A 21,504-nucleotide genomic window follows, 5' to 3' on the forward strand; every position below is an offset into this window, starting at 1 on the left:
TCATGAACACAGGAAGGGTTGTATAAACCACAATCATGGATTTAAAGAACAACAACAGACAACTCTGTGTGTTGTTGGGATATTTTCAGCCCCCTCGTGCTTACCTAATTAATCAATTTTAAGAATATATATACAACTGACATATATATACAATAATAACAACTCTCCAAGGCCTTAAGATCTATGTTATAGATATTCTATAGTTATTTCCTATTGGCTCTAGAATAAATTTGGCAACCTTGGGAAATTTTTTGGTAAGGTTAGTAAACCTTATCCTCATATGTACGATTATATTTGCAATTAATTTAACAATTAATCATGTTGTATTATGATTTGATAAACGTGTGTCTTCCTTGTCCTTAAAATTAATCAGTTGTGCGTTGATTATCAAGCGTATGTTTTTTTAATTATCAATTACTAGCTGGAGTATCCGGGATTACTCAGTGCTATTCTCCGTTTTTGAAGAGAACACTCATACGGAATTACTCAATATTTAGATGTTTTCTCCTCAAGAATGATAGTGACAGTTTGAAAAAAAAAAATCTTATACCATGATGGGCTAGTACATAATTTTGTCTAAAGACAGCTATACACTCTCGTTGCTAAACCTAATTTAAAGTCACATTCTTTATTTTATATAATGTACTTATTTTCTTGTCTTTATGTGGCTCGGACAGTGCGAGCTCCCTTGGGATTGGTACTGGGAGAGGAGTGAAGGGAGGGGCACAGCTGGCCGTAGTTTAATAGTATAATATATATATATGGAGTTGAATAAAAGGAATTAATTAGATAACGTCTTTGTATTATTTATGACCAGGAGTAAGAAGCTAAAAACTATCACTGCCATGACTAGATTAAAAATAGTGGATGTGATGCCGAAAGCTAGAAGATGAAGTCCGGGAGAGTCGATCCAGGTTTTCCTGGCGGAGATGAAACACCTAATCGGTCTAATGGTTCTATCAGACACGTCCAAACTGCTACGGCTTGCTTTTATTTCGTGACTTCCCCACCCCCAACGTAAGCATGTGGATGAAGTCGACACCTGGTATACTGCAGATGGATGAAGACCATCTGACAGAGATAGCAAGGACCCTGACGAGTGAAATACCATGCTCTATTCTTCCCTCTATTTTGAAAAACTCCACCATTTGAAGCTGGCAATATAAAAAACAGAATGGAATGGGTGAATAGGAGACAAAAGACATCATCAAGACAACGCCAGGCCTCACAAATCTTTGAAAACGCGCCAGAAGCTCCAGGAGAATAACACTGAGGATTTCTTAAGAAGTTATCTTCTATATTATTTGTCAATAAGTGATTGGTGTTTCAAAAAACTACTATACGAATAACTACGCTTTCTAAATTTATTCAAAATCAAAAAAAAAGTCATGGACTAAAACAGAAATCGGTAAAAATTGCAATTTCATTTATTTCAGGTACAAAAAAAATGAACTTCCAATGGAATATGGGATTACTAAATAAAATATTGTCCATAGAAATTTCTCTGGGGATTCGTTTGCATATAAATTTGTGAAATAAAAATTGATGCTTAACTGAAACATCTGTCATTTTCTGTATCATTTTTCAATTTCTCTCTCTATTTTTTCTCCATTTTTTTATTGAACTTCAACTTTCAGTTTCTTTAAGAAAAAAAAATCCATAAGACGATGCTTTTTGCACAAACAAATGCCGACGCAAAACCATTACAGATGTATTTCAATTTCCGGAACATTTTATTAACTAATTTTTGCAATATTTGTAAACATGAACCAGTTATCGAGTGTTATTTTCGACAACATTATTCTTTATAACTTTTTTATTTTTGCAAGTACGAAAAAATATTCGTATATTTGTGTTTCTTTTAAAATTTCAATAAATGCTGTTGATATTTTTTTATAAATTAGTGCAAAAAAGTGTTTTGCAATTTTCTTCGAATTTCGATTTGGGAATTATTTGAACCAAATTAAAAATGTACTTCTCATCTAAACAATTTTTTAGATGTATGTTATTTCAAGTTTATGAGGCGTTATTTTTTTATATATATATTCACAATAATACAAATAAGGTTACAAGAGTAGAATAATAGTTTATATAATCCAAGTGAATTATAATTATAATTATCAGGATCTTTTTTTGACAACAACAGAACATTCATATCATAATTATTAGTACATGTAGTATATAAAATTATTTTCTAAATAACGTTTTAATTTTAGTCAATTAATTTGACCATCTCCAATGTGATTTCCCTCTCCCTCCTTCGCCCGAGCCACGCCGGGTAACCCTTAGCTAATTGCACATAAATATATTAGTTTTTCTTTCAAGAACAGAATTCCTGTATGTTGACAATATTTAAGGCAATTATTGTAATAAAAAATATAACCTTTATTTTTTATTATACAACATCAAATTGTATATACGTGTGTAGAATGTACATTAAAGTCAATGTACAATACATATCCTAAAAAATAAACAAAACTTCTTCTTCCGCCTTGTACCAACAACAAATTATATTTCAAAAATACTTTTTCATTTGATGATAACATATAATGTTGAATTTTGAGATGCTTAAAAATAGATCTTTTGACATCTTATTCGACATATACAGTGTCTTTTTTTATATCGATGTTTAATTACAAATTGTATAAGGATTGAGGCCTCAGTAGAAATAATAAAAAAACTGACCAGCATTGGTCATATTCTTCCAGCATTGGTGGAATGTGAAAAAATTTCTTTTTAACACCATATATTGGATTTTTGAAAAGCATATTCAATCATCAGGCTTTTTTTTATGTTAAAGACTTTGCTACTTCAAAACCTTAAGCCCAAAGTGCTTAATTCCTGACCATACATTTTACAGATAAAACATTCCACTATTTTAACAACAAGAGACACTTTTGAGCAAAATTGAAACAAATGGTGTTCAAAAAGGTAATCTATAGACCGCAAAATCTCCACCTAAAATAAAATTGAGTTATGCACCTCAATTTGTTCCAAAGTAATGGTCAATTTTTTTTAGTTTTTTTTTTTACGTTGTGTGTTACCTTGAGCTCTCAAAATATAATCTCCAAACTAAGTTTAAGTAACTTTAGATTTTTAATGGGAATCTGTTAAGTTGATTTGAAATATTGTTTTATCATTTCTTTCAGGTTCAGTATTTCCAATCTTTTTTTTTTTTTTTTTTTTGGACAATATGAGACGCTGCTTCGTCGTTGACACTGTTCATTGTAAATCTGATTCTACAATTAGATAGTGCTTCCACAGCTATAAATAATGTTGTTGAAGGCTCAAGGTTACGGGTTTTGGAACGGCAGCTTGAGACTAATTTCTTGGTTCTAATTAACAGAATGAAATTGCCTAGCACTGTATTTCAACAAGATAGATATTGTCCAACAGAAATTAGTCCTTCCCCCTTTAATAACTCATTCCAACTACTCAACCTTGGATTAAAGTTTTTCCATGCAAAATAATTGTTCACAGTTGTTTTTGGCTCAATTACTCTGAGTTGGATTGACTTAAACACGTCAAATTTTAACAAAAAAAGTCTTTATATGTCTGCTATTGTTTGAAACTATTTAAGCATTATACTTTAAAATACAAATATTTAGGCTCGATACTCTATTTTGTCCAACTTTAAAAAAAACACTCACATCATCTTACTCAAACGACTGTTATATAACAACTACACGTCCCAAATGGGTGAAACTTTTATGAGTTACTGTCAAGAAATGGTAGATAGATGTGGCTAAAGACTATAGGCAAAGAGTGGACACTCAAGGCAAGGAAGGTAGGATTTAGTAGTTCTCAACTATAATTGGCTTAAAATTAGAACCAGCTACATGTTCCTCCAGGTACGCAGCCAGTTTGAACTGTCCGTCTACCCCTATGGAAAAGAAAAGAATTAGAGCGACTACGTGACAACATTAACACGATATAATAGGTCGGTGTTAGGAACATGGTTTTCCTTGTTTTTAGATTGAATCGTTTATTTTTTCCTTAACTGCTCTTTCCCTAGAGTTCTTTATATGTGACTTACTTTTATTTACAAGTGCTTCTATCTTCAGGTTGAGATCAGAAACTGTTCATATGTGAATAAGAAAAGTTCTTAAACATTCTGTCAAAATTGTCAAAAAAAACCAAAAAAAAAACCAGCGAAGCTGTATATGTATATATCGGCATACACCCCCGTATGATGCCACCGTTTTATAATCTGCCCCCTCCACTCACACTTGGAAATGCATTCCAATGCCGTTACCAAGTACTCATTCGTTTTTAAAAGTGTAATCTTAGTGCAAGAATAACATTAACCCTTATGGGACATGAATCGTGCATCTTAAATTTGGTGAACAACTCCCTGATTGTTGCATATAAGGAGTTGTAGGAAGAAAGGCCAACCTTTTTCTCAATATTACCCCATCTTGGGACAAAATCCCAAAAGAAACTGTCCTGTCCACATGCAGAACGGTACGAAAGCAAAGTTCGTCAAGGTCAAAGGTCATTTTACATCCCCCTTTGTATTTTCTTTTGTAGTATTTTTGTACATCTACAAAATTTAGTTGTAATCTTTTTCTATTGGCTCATTTGGATTTGACTAATTTTAAATTTATCATTGACTCTTTAAAAAAAAAAAACATACATCAACTCCTCCAAGGGGAAAAAAAAATCCCGTTACATTTTAAAACTTGATTGAACTCCTCATTACAGGATTGACATCATCGACATTGAGACATATTTATATATCAAACTCAAGAAGAAAAATGAATTAAGAGATCAAAAGTGACTCACACACAAATGTTGAAGAAGGTTAAAAGCGTTCTCGTGACGAAGGAAACAATAACGAGGTAATAATTTGATGATTTATTGTGCTATTTTTCATTAATCCAGACTAAAAATATATATTTTTTTTTATTGAAGTATAAATGAATTAAGTGTAAGACCTTGAACCTTAGTTATAAGTCAGAAACTAAGTACATATATATGTACATGTTATGCAGGTATATACTAATATAGGTATAAATATGTGGGAGCATGATTTATCCCATACTCTTATGTAAACAAAGTTCTTATGTGTCAAAAAGGGGTTTAATGACTTTATGTAAGACATTTAAATCTGGACCAACACAATTATGAAGGATAAAAGTGCATTTAGGTAGGTATTTCAATGAGGAAAAAAAAAGGATTTTAAATTTCAAGGTTCATATTCCTTAAAAGTTCAAACTTTGCTATTACTTTTTTTTTTACACACCTATAATTGGTGACGTTTATTGGATCCATTTTTTAGCTAAACCGTTTTGATTTGTTGAGATTTTTTTTAATAGGTAACCTGAAGAGTGAATTTTCTTTTCTTAAGCTGTTATCATTATTTTTTTTAATGTTCCTTTAATTGTTTAGATGGAGTTGCACTGATTAAGTATAAGTTAATTATTATAGTATTGCATTTACTCTATATAATATAGGAATCTTTTGGTGAAATTCATATACATTAAGAATATTTCTTTCTCCATTAATCACCTGGGCAAGAACGTACACACATTAAGTTCAAGAGAACTTCCTTTTCTACCTAGTAAAAGCTGTCAATGATGTAAAAAAAACAACAACAGATGGAACATAAGCGTAAGCTCATAAAAGAGGGAATGTAAACCTGGGATTTGTTGCGTAGTTATAATTGTAAGTCCTTGTTGGACTCAGAGTAGAACTGAAGGTCGACATCAGAGGGATTATGGCCAATGTCCTTGTTGATTTTTTCCAACCCCTTCCTTTCGTAATAGTATTACCATTTCGACTGTAATAATATATATTTTTTAATTATTATAAACAGAGGGTCGGTAGCCCCTTTTTGGGGGATTTGAACCCTTTTAAAATTTATGAAGTTCCCCCACCTATACAAAAAAATCACAGAAGATTAAGTTTGTCTTATTTCCACAGATAATTATGAGTTTTTCATGAGATATAGAAACTCGTCTCAGACCCAAATTTTCAAAAGTCGCTTATTAACGGACAATACTTTTTTTTTTTTTTGTATAATTTATGATCCAAAAGAGTCAAATTTGTTTCACTGTTCTCTGTAAGTTTGGTAAATTTTACGTACGTGTTTATATATTAAACTTATTTTATAGACGATGAAAGAAAACTGAGCTACAGTAATTCATAAAATTGATTAAAAGTTGACAAATTAAAAAAATAGAGAGTATTTTTTAGTAAATCACTTGTTTATAAAGTTTGACATAACTTTAAAATAGTTTTTTTATTCTTTTTCTAGATTTGGAGCTGTCGTCCTTTCGCTCTTGTTGCTGCTGTTATCACAATGTCGCCGTTAGTCCCCTTTTAGGGATTTAAAACCATCCAAAAACTTAATTTTTAAAATTTTGTTCCAAAAATTTACTTTTTGTGAATAGCTGTGGATTTTTGAACAAAAATTTTATAAAAATGTAATATTTTAAATCTTTTTTTTTTTTTTTTAATCAAAAGAAGAAGCGTCTTCCCCCCCTCCCCCAAATATGATCTTGTGGACGCCCCTCCCAATAAAACAACCCTACAATTTTTGAAGACTGTGGTTCTTGAGTGTATCATTTATACTCATATTATGTACATAAACAATTAAGCTCAATTCCAAGTCAAATAATCATTTCCCCTAAAAACGCTCCAAAGTACTCATATATATCATTCATTATATATAATTACTAATTATTTATAGAAATATGTACAGTACCAGGAAATAGTCGAGCATATTTTATGAAGCGAAGAATATATTTTTAATATTGTTCCAAAACCAATTCAATGTCATTTTTTACTTCTTTAATGTTAATTTGTCTAAGAACAACAATAGAAATTTTTAATAAATGCAATAATGTATATGAGTCAAAGACCTTTTTGAAGTGATTAATGACTTGCATGTGAATAATTAATTCATCCGTTGCCATTATATGTTAAAGTAACAGCTTTGTATACAAAAGGTTGTTTGTCACAAACTATTGTCACGAATGCAAAATTAAATATTCGTAGTACCTTTTCAAGACCAGAATAAATCATATTTTTGGAGGAAAAAAAAAGAATTAAAAAGTATTTGAATACTTTTGGCAAAAGCAAGTATACAAATAGCATTGGCCCCCATTCGACTCCAAAAATGTTACTTCTACAAAATGGTGCTTCCATAATAATAACCATTTTAACTAGGGATGTAGCAACCCCAAAATTGCCTGAACTGGAAGCAAAAACCGTCCCATAAAACAATCTTTTTAAAGTTTCATAACACGTAACCCTTCGTTCATGATGAAACTGTATGTCCTCCCGATCTTGATGTATGGATCTGAAATCTAGGAATCTCTCCATAAATTATCTGATTAAGTACCTAGAAAAGGTAAATTTTTTTGTCGTGTTTTCCTTTATTGTGAGATAACGACAACTATTCATGCAAAATCCAAAGACTTGACCTCATCCATTTGTATATTAGACGGAAAATTACACTCCAACGAATTTTAAACAAAAAGATCAACAACAACCTATCTCACTGACCCTGGATAACAAACAAAGTCTACCTCTTCCACGAATCTAGACTCTCTGATTGCAACATCATCTACCTTCCAAAAACCCAATATATACATTTTCAAGCAGTTTTTTTTTGCTATAGATCGTTTATTCATTGGAATTATATACCTCTACACTTTCGTCAGGGAAGTTTAGTTAATTTTTTGTGTGTGGTATATTTAAATATATATTATTTACATTTTGGGGATATTAGGTTTTGGGAAAAAGTAATTTCATATTTAATTTTTACCACCTATTTTTAACTAATGATATCTTGTTCATTATTGGTAAAATGGGATCATACGATAAGACGTTGTTAAGGTGTGAGGATATACTACAAACTCTTTTTGTACAGTATTGTGCTTGCCCGGTTAAGTCGTGAATCGAGTATGGAGGTCTCAAAGTAAGGAATTCTCTAGATCTTTCATTATTACTACCTGAAAGGTCGGAGAGGGGAAAACGTGTCATTTCTGAAGTGAATTGTGACTGGCGATGAAAAATGAATTACTTACATTATTGTCATACGACAGAGATTCTGATTGAAAGCCAACGAAGCTGCCCAGACCGTACCCAAGCCAGGATTGATTATCAGGAAATTGTTGCGATGTGTTTGGTAGTATTGGAAGGGAATAATCTAGTATGAGTTGCTCACCTAAGACCAAACGCTCAATTCTGCCCCCTACTACGAACAACTCGACATTTTGAAACTGGCAAGAAGTAGAAATTATGAAGTGGGATTCTCGTTGGCAACAAGTTATCAAACAGAAGGGGATATACTTGGCTTAAATAGGTTGATTATTACACTTCTTACAAATCATTGAAATAAATATTTTTTAAATTTTATTATTCTTACCTTATATATATTATTTATACTAGGAATGATAATTTTATATTTTATAAATACTAACTATTAGTCGACCACTATAAGCTTGGATTATCATCGGAGGTCCAAGATAAATTTATAAAAATTACAAATATAATCTTCATAGATTTCAGCTAATGACGTCATCACCAATTAGTCTTTATCTATATTTATAAAAATAATATATACTTTTATTAGGCCAAACTTGAGAATAATGCCAAAATTCTCTCTTTTTTTAAGGATCAATAATAGGGACAGACCGATTTTAAGCCCGTATTAAGGACCGATGCCAAACACTAATTTTACCAATATATATGTATTTCCCTCTGACTCTAAATATAGTACATGTCGTTAATTATATAGCATCTTCGAACATTTCCTCCAAAAAGAAACATAAATAAGAACTCAAATCTGTTGATAGTTAGACATGTTAGAATTCGGTGTGAAAATCCCATACTGGTCTTAAACAGTTTAATTTTTAGTAGACCTAACTAATTAAGTCCCTTAAAGAAGTTCGATCGGGACGGGTCTCAAAGAAAATTTCGGTGTAGATCAATCCTCCCCCAAAAAAAAAAAAGGTCTGGTCTAAGTTTCATTTAAAATTCGGTCGATATTGATTATATAGATGAATAGCAGACGACGTGAGTTTTGTTTCAAAATGGTGAACATTGACATAGTATAACGTCATGCCAAGTTAAATGTTTTGTATTAATCATGTTTGCACAAATAATAAATCAGGACAGGGGATAATATCAGTCCATAGATTGAGACTTGAGACTGAAAAAATCGGTCAACGACTAAATTTTAATCTATGTATGTTTGAGAACAATTATTTTAAAGCATACCAGGGGGGGGGGGGTAAATTCGACCTTGTACCGTGTCTCAACCAGGGCTGAATACTGGCTGAAATTTCAGGATGATTTCGTGTCCGGAATCTGACTTGAACTTCAAGACCGTGTCCCCAGTCCAATTTCGACTTGAACTTACTAATATGACATAAAAGGGCACTTGGTGGCTTCTGTAAAAAAGATACGCGGGACAAATGGAGGGAAAAATTGCAAACTAACAGGACATTAGATGTATAAACGTTTATTTGTCTCAAGAAAAACAAAAAAAAAACAATTTTTTTGATTTTTTTTTCATAAGTTTGATTAGATAATTTACTTTTAGGGGGCAACACGGATAATTAATTTGGACATATGAATTTTCAGCTTGTAAATAAAGCATGAATGATTCACAGTACACTGTCCCATGTAACTCTCCTTTAGTTTGTTAAAAAATGTTGTCGCGTAAATAAGAACCGACTATTCAGGACCAGACTGACGGGAGCCTAAATAAACTTTTATGAATAATACAAAGCAAAATGAAAGGCTGGGGACTCCGACTAATTTTAGAAGAATCCGATTCCTAATATAAAACATAGAAAACCATCGAGTCCAAGATTCAAAGTCATCAGCCTTGAGACTTTCAAAACTAGTACTTAGCCAATTCTTCTCAACATTATTCAATAATTGTAACCAATCAATGGTTAGAACACTGATTAGGCGAGAAAGAAGCAGAAACATTGACAGCTGAGGGCAAAATACACTCTACATTTTTGATCAAGTGAAGTAACACGGTGAGTCATTAATTAAATTGCTACTGCTTTGTATTTTTTAAATGTTAATTACGTCATTTGGGTTTGAGGTTTTGGTAATAAGGACTACAAAATGTATAACACATTATCCAAATATAAATCAAATCTATAAGCACTACCTTATAGATAATGTTTCGCAGATTAATTATAACTATTTAAAAAGGATTTTCACTTTTTTTTGTTGTTGAATATCTTGTGTGATCTTGTCACCGTTGAGAGCTTCACGCACTGCTAGGATGAACTTGTGTGTTTGACTGACTTCCTTGTGGTTTTAAATGGATATGTTAGCACATAAAATGAAATTTTATTTCATCAACTGACTGAATAATGTATGATATTAACTTACTTTCTAAACTTGGATAATTGTTACATCTATTACAGATAATACTTTTTTAGACTTAGACGAAACAATTAAGAGATATATTATTACATCTATGAATGATTCGATGATGATTTTTTTTCTAAATTCAATAATATGTATTCAAAGTCATTTCACTTATTGTTTGTCAATGGAAAAGGGAAAAGTTTTTCGTGAAGAGTCATTGTTTAATCAAGTTGCTTTATTCCACTCCATAGAATGAAAATCACCCTCTTAAAAACATCTTTTCACATCTCCACATTTGATCTGCTCATCCGTACCATCATATACATACAACCTCATTTTCGGATATATAAAACACACTTCTGTATTATATTGATCATGCAAAATAATCCTAAAGGATAACTTTGTATTTAATCATTTTGTGTGGGTTCGCAGGAATTATCTCACATTTCTTTGTTCGTCTTTTTATTAAGTACATCGAGCTACATAAGCATTATTGTATGACGGTCGTCTGAAAAGTTTTCAACCTAACAAAGATACAAGACATTTTTTCTGAATGTTTGTTTATATTTTCAACATATTGATCTTCTTGGACCTCTGCACACTTCTGCCAGTGATGCTCCAATGTAATTAACCCGTCGAAATAGTACACAGCGTTTTTATCTTCAAAACAATTGTTAATGAGCCTCTTTTTGTTTTTTGGGTTAATTACTCTAAATTGGATTGACTTAGACGCGTCAAATTTTAACATAACAAGTATTTATAATCTATTTAAGAGTTACACATTCAACTACAAATATTTAATGAAAGTTCAATGCTCAATTTTGTCCATTCTGACAAAAACATTCACATCAAAGCAAATTCAAAGCTTTGGATGCATCTAACACAAATTGAGGATTTGGTAGCCAAAAGACATCCACAAGGTCATGGCTAATATCCTTCCAATCTCATGTTACCCCCACATAATTTTTCATAATATTTATGAAATTATGTTACTAAAAATGTACCATCTTAGAAACTAATGTGGATTACACATAAACTTCTACATTGTATTCCGTGTTTACTATTTCATCTTTTGTTTGCACAACAAATTTTATCCACTATAGAGTGCAATTAAAAAAAAAATTAATTTCCTGTGAGAAAAAAAGGTAAAAATAATATATACTTACCTTCTTCACATGAGTAGCTCAATTAGCTTGAATGTCATTGGCCTGAAAGATGATGTCATTTAGTGGCACATATCAAAACAAAGTAACTTCATAACGAATAGTATATTAGGGTGTCTCATATTAACCAGGGCCCATATTATCCCAGTAATATATATACATATATATATATAATGTGTGTATGAAACTTATGTATATGAAATGATTACATATCTTGCATGTTACAAGGTCAATGAATATATGGTAATACATACATAAAAAATATACGTGTATAAATATTTTTTGCAGCAACGATTTCATAATTTTGTTAATTAATAAAAACACACCTAGAGAGAAGGAAAGTTTTCGTAAAAAATATTCCTGTTGGTGTTGGTAATTAATTAGTTATAATTATCCTCCTCATTTGGTTTTTATTTTTTGGCAGCCATTTAATTCAACAACCAAAAAAAATAGAATTTAATATATGTTTATACATATATTTTATCAGAAGCAATATAGTTATAGAAACCCCCCCCAAAAATGAAGAAAGACTCATTTAAAATACCAATTGTTGTGGTTAAGAAAGAAAAAATCTATATAAGACGATAAGGAGACACTTCAAGCGATTGAGAACAAGAGAGAAAATATGGTTGTTGTTTTTTTTATCAGAAAAAGAAAATTTTAATCTAATCACTTTGGTCATAGTTTTGACTCCAATACCAAGAATTTCAAAGGTTGAAAACCAGTCTATAGAACGACATCATTACCTAATTCAACATTCGATTGATTTTAAGCAACTTACGAACCTCAGAGGATTCCTAGGTAATATATTCAGTTATAAATATACAAGCTATAGTGTTTTTTTAAGGCACAAACTACCATTTCGCCTAGGGTTATTTTCCATCACATCTTTTTAGCCTCGAGCCTATTGTTTCTTGAATTTAACAAAGTTTGTCTTCCTGAATATATGACAACAAGTCATCGGGTGCACTGTATACAGTGATCCCTGATGTATATCATAAATATATTTTGATTTAATAAATATCAATGTACTCATATTTATAAAATATTGCAAGTTTGTGCGTTTGGCATCGAAAGTTTATACAGGGTGAACTTTATATAGTGTTCCCTGGTGTAAATCTTATATATATTTTTGATATAAGAAATACTAATATAGTCGTATTTATGAAGCATTGCCGGCACGTGCGTGAATAACAAAAGCACTGTTTTTGTTATGGGTATTTTATGTATATTATGGAGGCTAAAGTATTCATCAGTAGAGATGGACATCGAGTGAGTGCGTGTAAAAAGCGGGAGCGAGACAAAAAGTAGTTTTGATTAATGTTACGGTTTTGGAGGATAGAATATCATATGATTCTACTATAGAAATGAGAATTTTCTATATTTGAAATTACACTAGAAAAGTTAATATATAAAGTAGTCGAAATTTTCAAAATTCAGGTATAATTGATTTACTTCAGGAAATGTCATATTTATATATTATAGATCTATTATCCAATTAAATGTAATCCAGACTGAAGGGGGAACTTTTTTAAGGCATTTGACTAATAAAATTAATTATATTCAATATTGGGCTAAGGTAAGTGGCAAATTATAGTCTTTATTAGATGGAGATGTTGTACAAGAAATATAGAAAAATATTGAAGGAAGAAAGAAGAAAAAAAGGAAAATCTACAAACTGTTTTCCTTTTTTAATCTCAAAATAGTAATTTATTTGACCAAACAACCCATTTTTACTCATCAGTAATCCCAAGATATTATTTTATTTTTCTCAAAATCTTATTGTTATTTCTTCATTCTTGAGGAGAAAATACGTTCTATAAATTGGTATACGTATTATTGTGTTGAGCAGTTACGTGGGAGTGTACTCTTGAAGATGAAGAGCAACACTGAGGATTTCTTTATTATTAAAGAAAAATTGTCTTTTAGCCAACGCCAAATTGCTTTGAGCAATGCCGGGTACTACCACTAGTATATAAATAAATTATATTTATATGTCGTTATTGTTTATTTTTGATAGAAATTGATGTTCACTTTGAATTTTTTTAAAGAATATGTAATGTTTATTATGGTTATTTTCTACCTAAATTTTTTTAACGTATACAAACTATTGAAATCTTACTATGTAATGAATTTAGATCAGAGATAAGATAGGTAATAAAATTTGATTAATAAGAAAAATAAAAATAACGATTCGAACGGAAAAGGTGTTAATCAATTCTCCGTTACCAATTATCATTAGAGATGATGGATTACGGATATTGGAAAATACTCATGGATTGATAAAAAAGCATAATATTTGGCCAAATCCTAGTTTCATCATTACTCCACCAGACAACAAATATTTAATTCATTTGATAGAAAGAAACAGTACATATTTTGATTTCAAAAATAAATGTGAACATCCATTTCAACCAAAATATACAATAACGACGTATAAACTTTTTTTATTGATATATTAAGACGATGTATCCGAAAGATATTTTTTTTAAATAAGGGAAAAAAATCTATTTGGTGGCAAAATGACTTTTCAAGAAAAATATTTTAAAGGGAAAGTACAGGGCAACGTTTTTTTAATATAAAAAACATGAAATTGTAAGTTATTAGGTCTTTCATTCCCAAGGAGTCGTAATTACTGTAATCACTCTGTGAGAAAAAGCTTGCACATCCTTTATCTAAAGATATTAAAAGGTTATATTTTGGAAAATATTTTTGATTTTCATCTGAATTTTGACATAAAATAAACAATTAATATATTGGACCGATCTTTCCACTGCACACGTACATAGGTTTTGCCAGTGACATACTCCAGGTAAACCGAGCTTCTGCTTCGTTACTGTAAAGATACCTTATAAATGTGCATTAATTATTTATGTAAGCTTATGTGAATAAGCATTTTACTTATTTGATTCACATAGGTGATGAGTGGGTTTGAAGGAAATTCCGTTGATCCCTAAACGAACAAACAAAGTACATGTATGAGATCCGTCCCAAATGCGCATAATAGGACGTGATGTCATTAAATTTATAATGATAGCTAACATCTATTTTTACATAGTCGTTCATATTAATATCAATACACACATTATAGTTTTTGAAATTGAAATGACTACTTTTCTAAAAGTTGTTAAGTTTAGAACAATCCAATAATGATGACGACTGATTATTATATTATTTATAAAACTATATTGCATTAACACACTCTAATAATCAGTACATTAAATATACCATCATCTCATGGTCAATCCCATATTAGTCATCCTTCTCCTCTCCCAGTGCTAGAGAGAGCGACGATCTAACTGGCTTAGACAACTACTAAAACCCCGACAAAAGAACAACAACTTTTTTATTTAAATCTTTTAAAGTATCTGCTACATCACTTATTTAGTAAATTTATAGTGTGGCCCCAAAACTTGCAGTAGCATTTAATTACGAGGTTCTTCCCGGTTTTTTTAATTAAGAGGTTTTATGACGCAACCAAACGACAATTGAAAATTTTTTTAACAAGTTTTGTTTTTATTCTATGTCTCTAAGTGTAAAGATGTCGAAGCAAATACACAAAAGAAAATCAGAAACCCTTGGTATCTCTATCCAGACTCCCTAGAACAACAACAAAAAGTCAATTACAGCCCAATACGGCATAATATACAAGATTTGTGGCCCTACTCCAGACTTGATCTGGGCCCTTTGTATTTTGTAGCTTAAGCACGACCTGGACAAGAATGTCTGCCACACATATACAAATTTGGATTCACTCCGAGCTATCATTGTGACAGGGTGATACAACATTGACATGGCCTTTCTTGTCAAGAGCCGTTATTGCTTGTAACGGAGAACATATTTAATAAAAAATATGCCTAAATATTGTATTTGAACATCTTGCAAAATGGTTTTTTGTTGTTTTTTCTTGATTCCATAAAAATGACGTTTTTATATAATTTAGTCATGCTATTAGAAATTTTAGATCTTTACTCTGTATATATTAAAATTACTGTTCATTGCATGTAAATTAGATTATTTATATTTTTTGCAATTACTCTCAATATGTAAAAATAATCAGCTAAGAGGACCATTTCATTGTAAAGGAAATGTAATAATTTATTATAATTAATACTTAGTTCAAAAATGAAATATTTTAATTGTTAATTAAATGTAATGATTATACTAACTAAATATCTAGGAAACTTTCCTTGTCATCAGTCACATTGAGGCACCTAATGCAAGGCTTTATATAATTTTTAATTTAATAAATATTTTTTTGAAAGATTGTTGAACGTATTTTGAGAAAATTTAAATGGTAATTTTTAATTGCTCAACGCTTTCATTGAGATATAGTTTCCTTTCATTCTTCAAAAACTCAATGTACTCATACTTAAGTCATACTGTTAGGTAAATACGATATTTGAAGCATCTGCATAAAACGTATTGACATTCATTTGTGTATATTAATATTTTCCCCGTTTTTTAAACTATGTTCCCTCTTTTTCAAGTAATCTCAAAAAGGAAAATAAATGAAGTCACTTTATAATTTAGAGAACAAAAAATAATAATAATAATGGATAAGTTGAAAAGAAGAGATGTTTCATAGGTGCCAACTATCATAGGGTTGGGGGGAGGAGTAGCTCCAAAGATTATCAACGCCGTTATATAATTACTTATATAAATAGGTTTATTTTATAAATATATTCAAGCAGAGGTGTTGCAGGGCTAAATAGAATCAAAGAATGAAAGTAGAAGAAAAGAGACAGAGAGAGGGATGTAGAAAGATAATAAGAGAGAAAAGAGAAGAGGGAAAAGACAGATAGAAAGAGAAAGAGATAGAAAGAGAGAAAGAAATGGTGGTTCTATTTCTGTGAAAAACAGGCACTGTAATGACTTTGGAGGCCCAATAAAATATCATAGGAACATGTTTGGTTATTTAATATGCCTCCTTCCTATATTTTAGACGGATCTTTTCGACCATTAGGGATTCCATGAGTGATAACACAAAAAACCGACTTATAAATATTTATAAGATATGATACGAAAATTGGACAGGGGGCTTTAGATACTTTTAGGGGGGTTCAAGCCGTCCCTCCAAAGGACAACAATACCAATGGTTCGGAGTCCTTTTTTTATGTTTTTTTTTTTTTTTTTTAAATGAGATGATGAACCAGGGAGTACTTTAGCCTTTAGAGCACTCACTGTCTGTGACCTAACTATTTTTTATTCTATATCATGTTCTTCGGGATTCATTTCTTATTAAATATGAGCTTTTGCTACATACACTCATTGTTGAAATGAGTACTTCCCAACTTATATTTTGTAGAACAGATATTGATGCTAATCGGCAAAATTAATAGAAATACAAGGATATACCATAAAATGTCTTATGACTAATATTGGACTTCCACCACACTTTTTTATATTGACTTGATAGTGTATGAGGCGTTGCCTGTTTTGTCACAATCTGTCTTTCTTGCTTAGTAGTCAGTGTGATACATTCAATGGAAAAATCTAGCAATAGTGACGTCATAGACTATGATTGGTTGCGTGTTTTCTCCAAAATGTGTCTATTTTATCCAGCAGTCGCGTCGGTACGATACATCAAATTGAATAGTATACCAAGTGCGATTACATACAGGTCTAACCTTATACTTCTATTAACCTTGGGTAAGCAGGATAAATTTGAGTGTATCTCTCTTTTATGAGTGCACGCAATGGCTCAGTTCGGATTTGCCTACATCAATGAAATGTTGTGTATACTAAAAAAATTAAGTTTAATCCTCAGAAATTAAATAATAATAAGGGCAACAACTTAGGAAAATACTCTTCAGTGGGCAAACTCAAAAAATACGTTCGAGCTAAAAAGTGCACCCATTTTCATCACTAAATATACAGTTATAATATGACGATCAGGCTCAATTGTATTGTTATTTATTAGATCAAGTCTATTTACACAGTCCTAGGATACAATTAAGCATGACTGTACGTCTTAAACACAGACCCAATTCCCTTAGAGAATAGAGATGAACCCGGAGTATTTTTAAGCTGGCATCTTTTTTTGGAATTGGTAATATGAAGAGGGAATTTTCTTATCCTAAGCTATTGTCATTGTTATTTAACTCCTGAGTCGTAAACTTCAATTTTTTACAAAGAAACAATTATATCTAAAACCTCATAAAAGAGGTAGAGTAACCATGATAATTGTTAGGATAATTATAATTGTATGCCCTTGATTAACACAGAGTAGAATTGAGAATCGACATCGAAGTAATTCTTTTCAATGCCCTTGTTTATGTCCTTCTCTCCCTCCCCTTTGTCACGAATAATTGTAGCTGACCTTGTAAAACGTGATGACAACTAAACTGCTCTTCTCAAAAACATTCCTCAAATTTTCAGTGTTACCATGTTGATTTTCGTTTTTTTTAACATGCCCAAAATACACACAATTTTCATTACTGCAGGAAATAAGAGTTGATGTTATTATAAATACACAAGAGTGTACGTCCACACGCACATCGAGACAAACTTTACTTTATAAAAATGATGAGAATATAAGCATATTAGGCTGTAGGCTTAATTATGACGAATTTAACTCTTATTTTGTAAGCGTTGTTTGCAAATAATTCATTCATGTAACTTAAACATTGATATTTTGAAAAACAAAAGTTCTACTATAGGAGAGTCAAAATGATCCACATATTTTGCAACATAACTATTTCTGCATAATGTATTATAAATTGATATGATAAACAAAGATAGCCCAGCCTAGATAATTAAAAACACAAGTATTTCTTTGTTATAACTTGAACCATACGAAGGTGGTCTGAAAAGTTTCCAACATGAGAAAGATACAAGACATTTTGTTTCATCATAGTCTCCTTGTGAATTAACACACTTCCCCCATCGATGGTTCCATTTCTGCAGTCCATCCAAATAGTACTTGGCGTATTTCCCTACATTATAATTGTTTAGGAGGGTGATTGCCTCTCTATCTGACAATAATCTTTGTCCTACGAGTGCAATTTTTAGATGAGTGAACCAAAAGAAGCCCCTTGTGTATAGATCTGGTGAGTAAGGATGGATAGTGAAGCAGTTAAACCCGTATTTCTTGAATTTTCGCCATTTTCACAAAAACCCTCACATCAACTCAATCAAACGACTGTACCATAACAACTGTTCGACCAAAATGGCTGAAACTTTGATGAGTAACTTTTAACAGACTCACAATGGATGTAACTGTCTTTTCATACCACCAAAATAGCAATTGAATAGTATAAAGAACATTAATGTACTTCTTTTCAACCAAAATGTGACTAAGTTTTTTTTAATATTTTCAAAAGAAATACTAGTTGTGATAATCGTAAAGTGAAAGATGACATCATAGTTGGAATAGGTTAAAAAAAATGCATAGGAATTAAATATCTGCTCTTTTTTCGTTAGACTAGGGATGTATCATTGATCCAAAAATGTTCAAGTTCTGTCAGGCCTTCATAATAAAATACCATTTTTGAATTTTTTATTTAAAAAATTTAATATTTATATGTGGCTGGCATTGGATTTTTGAAATTTTTTTCTAAAATATTTAATATAATAAATAAAAAACCAAAATTCCCCCCCCCCCTCCTCAAAAAAATCTTTATATCATCTTGTGGACTGTATCAATTAGAGATTTTCCTCTTAGAATAAGAGTAATCCAGGATCTTCAATTAACTCTCGTATTAAGAAAACGCCATTAAAAACATTTAAAGTAAAATTCAAGAAATGGGCATTAAATAAGAATATATTCAATCAATAACAACAAATAATAATCTAATGATCCAACCGGATCTTGACCATTTCATTTTCCAATTCCCAGGTAAATAAAATTATGCATTTTTTAAATAGATGGTTTAAGAAATAACCACTTTGACTCAAGATTTATAAGTTGTAAGGGAAAGCGGTAAATTTCCAAAAATAGAACTTTTCTATAACGTATTATACAATATACAAATATTTTATGTCCATGACTAGGTTTGTATCGTTCCTCAATATGGGACTTCAAATCGATCTGTCCCACGCCCCGTCATGTTGTCCCTGTTATTGATCCTTGATAAGATCCTATAGAAGTAATTATTATTTTTGACACTCACCTTTAATCGGTTATATTTCCTATTCTCCTTCCTCTTCAAAAATATCTACTGATAAGTGTATTGAATCATTTACTGTATGGGTTGTAGCCTATATTTATATCGTTGATGAACAGTCTTTGCTCAAATTTTGCTGTTAAGGCTATAGGAAGCTGAAACATGTTCTACAGTTTTTCCAATATATTATTTAGTCGCAGTTAAAATCCGATGAAAGGAGAAAAAGTTCTGATCGATTTGAAAACGACTCAAGGAATAATAAACTCTGAAACCTATAGATAAACAAAGGTTAGATATGGGATTGCGGATGTATCCTTCAGATTTAGTACCGACCAAGGTTAATAGAAATACAAGTTTATACAATAATGCGTTTACAACTAATATTTGACTTCCACCACGCTTTTAATATTGACGTCATAGTAAATGAGTGGTTGTGTGTTTTGTCAAAATCTGTTGTTTTTTTTCAACAGTCGGTACGACACATTAAATTGAAAATTCTAGAAATAGTGAGGTCATAGACTATAAGTGATTGCGCGTTTTGTCAAAATCTGCCTGTCTTGTCCAACAGTCGATACAATACATCAAATTGAAAATTCTAGCAAGCCTGATTACATGATGGTCTAACCATGTATTTCGATTAACCTTGGTACAGACCAAATAAGACGTTAATTGGTTTTTTTTTTAAACTACGTGCTTATCAATGATAATCTCCATAAGACTCCGTTCCGATTAGGTGGATTTTGTAAAAGTAATAATATATATTGTTATCTATCATTTGGAAGACGACTAATTTATGGCTTTCCTGCATTATTTTTGTTGCAAAATAAGAGAGCAAATATTGGTTCCTCATTCCAGTTTCACAATTAAGTTCGAACTCAGTAATTGATCCGTCCATTTATGGAAAAAGTATTGAAAGAATAATGGGTATTTTAAGGACAAATGCAATTGAGGCCCAATTCTGGATATTAACAAAGAAGTATGGGATATTGAGTCAAAAGCTATTGAACATTTTAGTCATTTAGTTGATTGTGAGATAAACTTGAGTAGTCTCAAACCCCAAGTATGGAGCCTAATATGTAGGCCAAACAGGAAGAAGATTGGAAGACAGGGTTAGAGAACATGTGGATTACATCGAGGGAGGAGAAGGAGCTACTGGACTACATTTCACCGCTGCCCCAAAAATGCATTATACGCAAGTGCAAATCATTGAAAAAGTGACCACAAATATAGTAGTGATGAGATTGACCCGAGAGAGGGCGTGGATTCGGAAGTTCAAAACAATGAGAGCAGGAATAAATAGGAAATCTTGAGGAAACTACTCCCACTAATGTATCCCAGTTTTAAAAAAAAAAGTACTTTGCTCGACCTGTTTCTTGAAAATAAAGTAAAATATTTGCTGGTCTCGTGTACTACACTTAATCATCAATTTTTATCAATTATTCTACTCAGTTACGATTGAAAAGGCTCCCAAGAAGGAGTCAAATATACATATTTTTGTATTGTGAAAAAATTATATTTTTCCCCCTCCTAACTCCAACTAGGAGAATTGTTGGTTGTCTTACTCCAAAAATTAACTCCAGTATTTGTTTACTTCAGAATTATGTTCCATGATTGAGTTATTGTATTATGAAAAACCATAAAATCGTGTTTATTTTACCATTTTTAAATGTATGTCAATAGTGAGGCCTAAAACATTACCTGCGGGTATGTAAAGATAAAAAAACTCAAAATTAACGTGGTCACCCAAACAATTTGAAGAATGTTTCGAAGAAGAGGGGCTTCGTTTTCATGACGTTTCATAAGATTAGCTGCAAGGAGCCGTGTAAAGAAGGAAATAAAGAATGAATCCTCAATTCCACTCCGCGTCCAACAAAGACTTATAACCC

This window comes from Lepeophtheirus salmonis, chromosome 13, assembly GCF_016086655.4.
Source record: "Lepeophtheirus salmonis chromosome 13, UVic_Lsal_1.4, whole genome shotgun sequence".
Taxonomy (NCBI): Eukaryota; Metazoa; Arthropoda; class Copepoda; order Siphonostomatoida; family Caligidae; genus Lepeophtheirus; species Lepeophtheirus salmonis.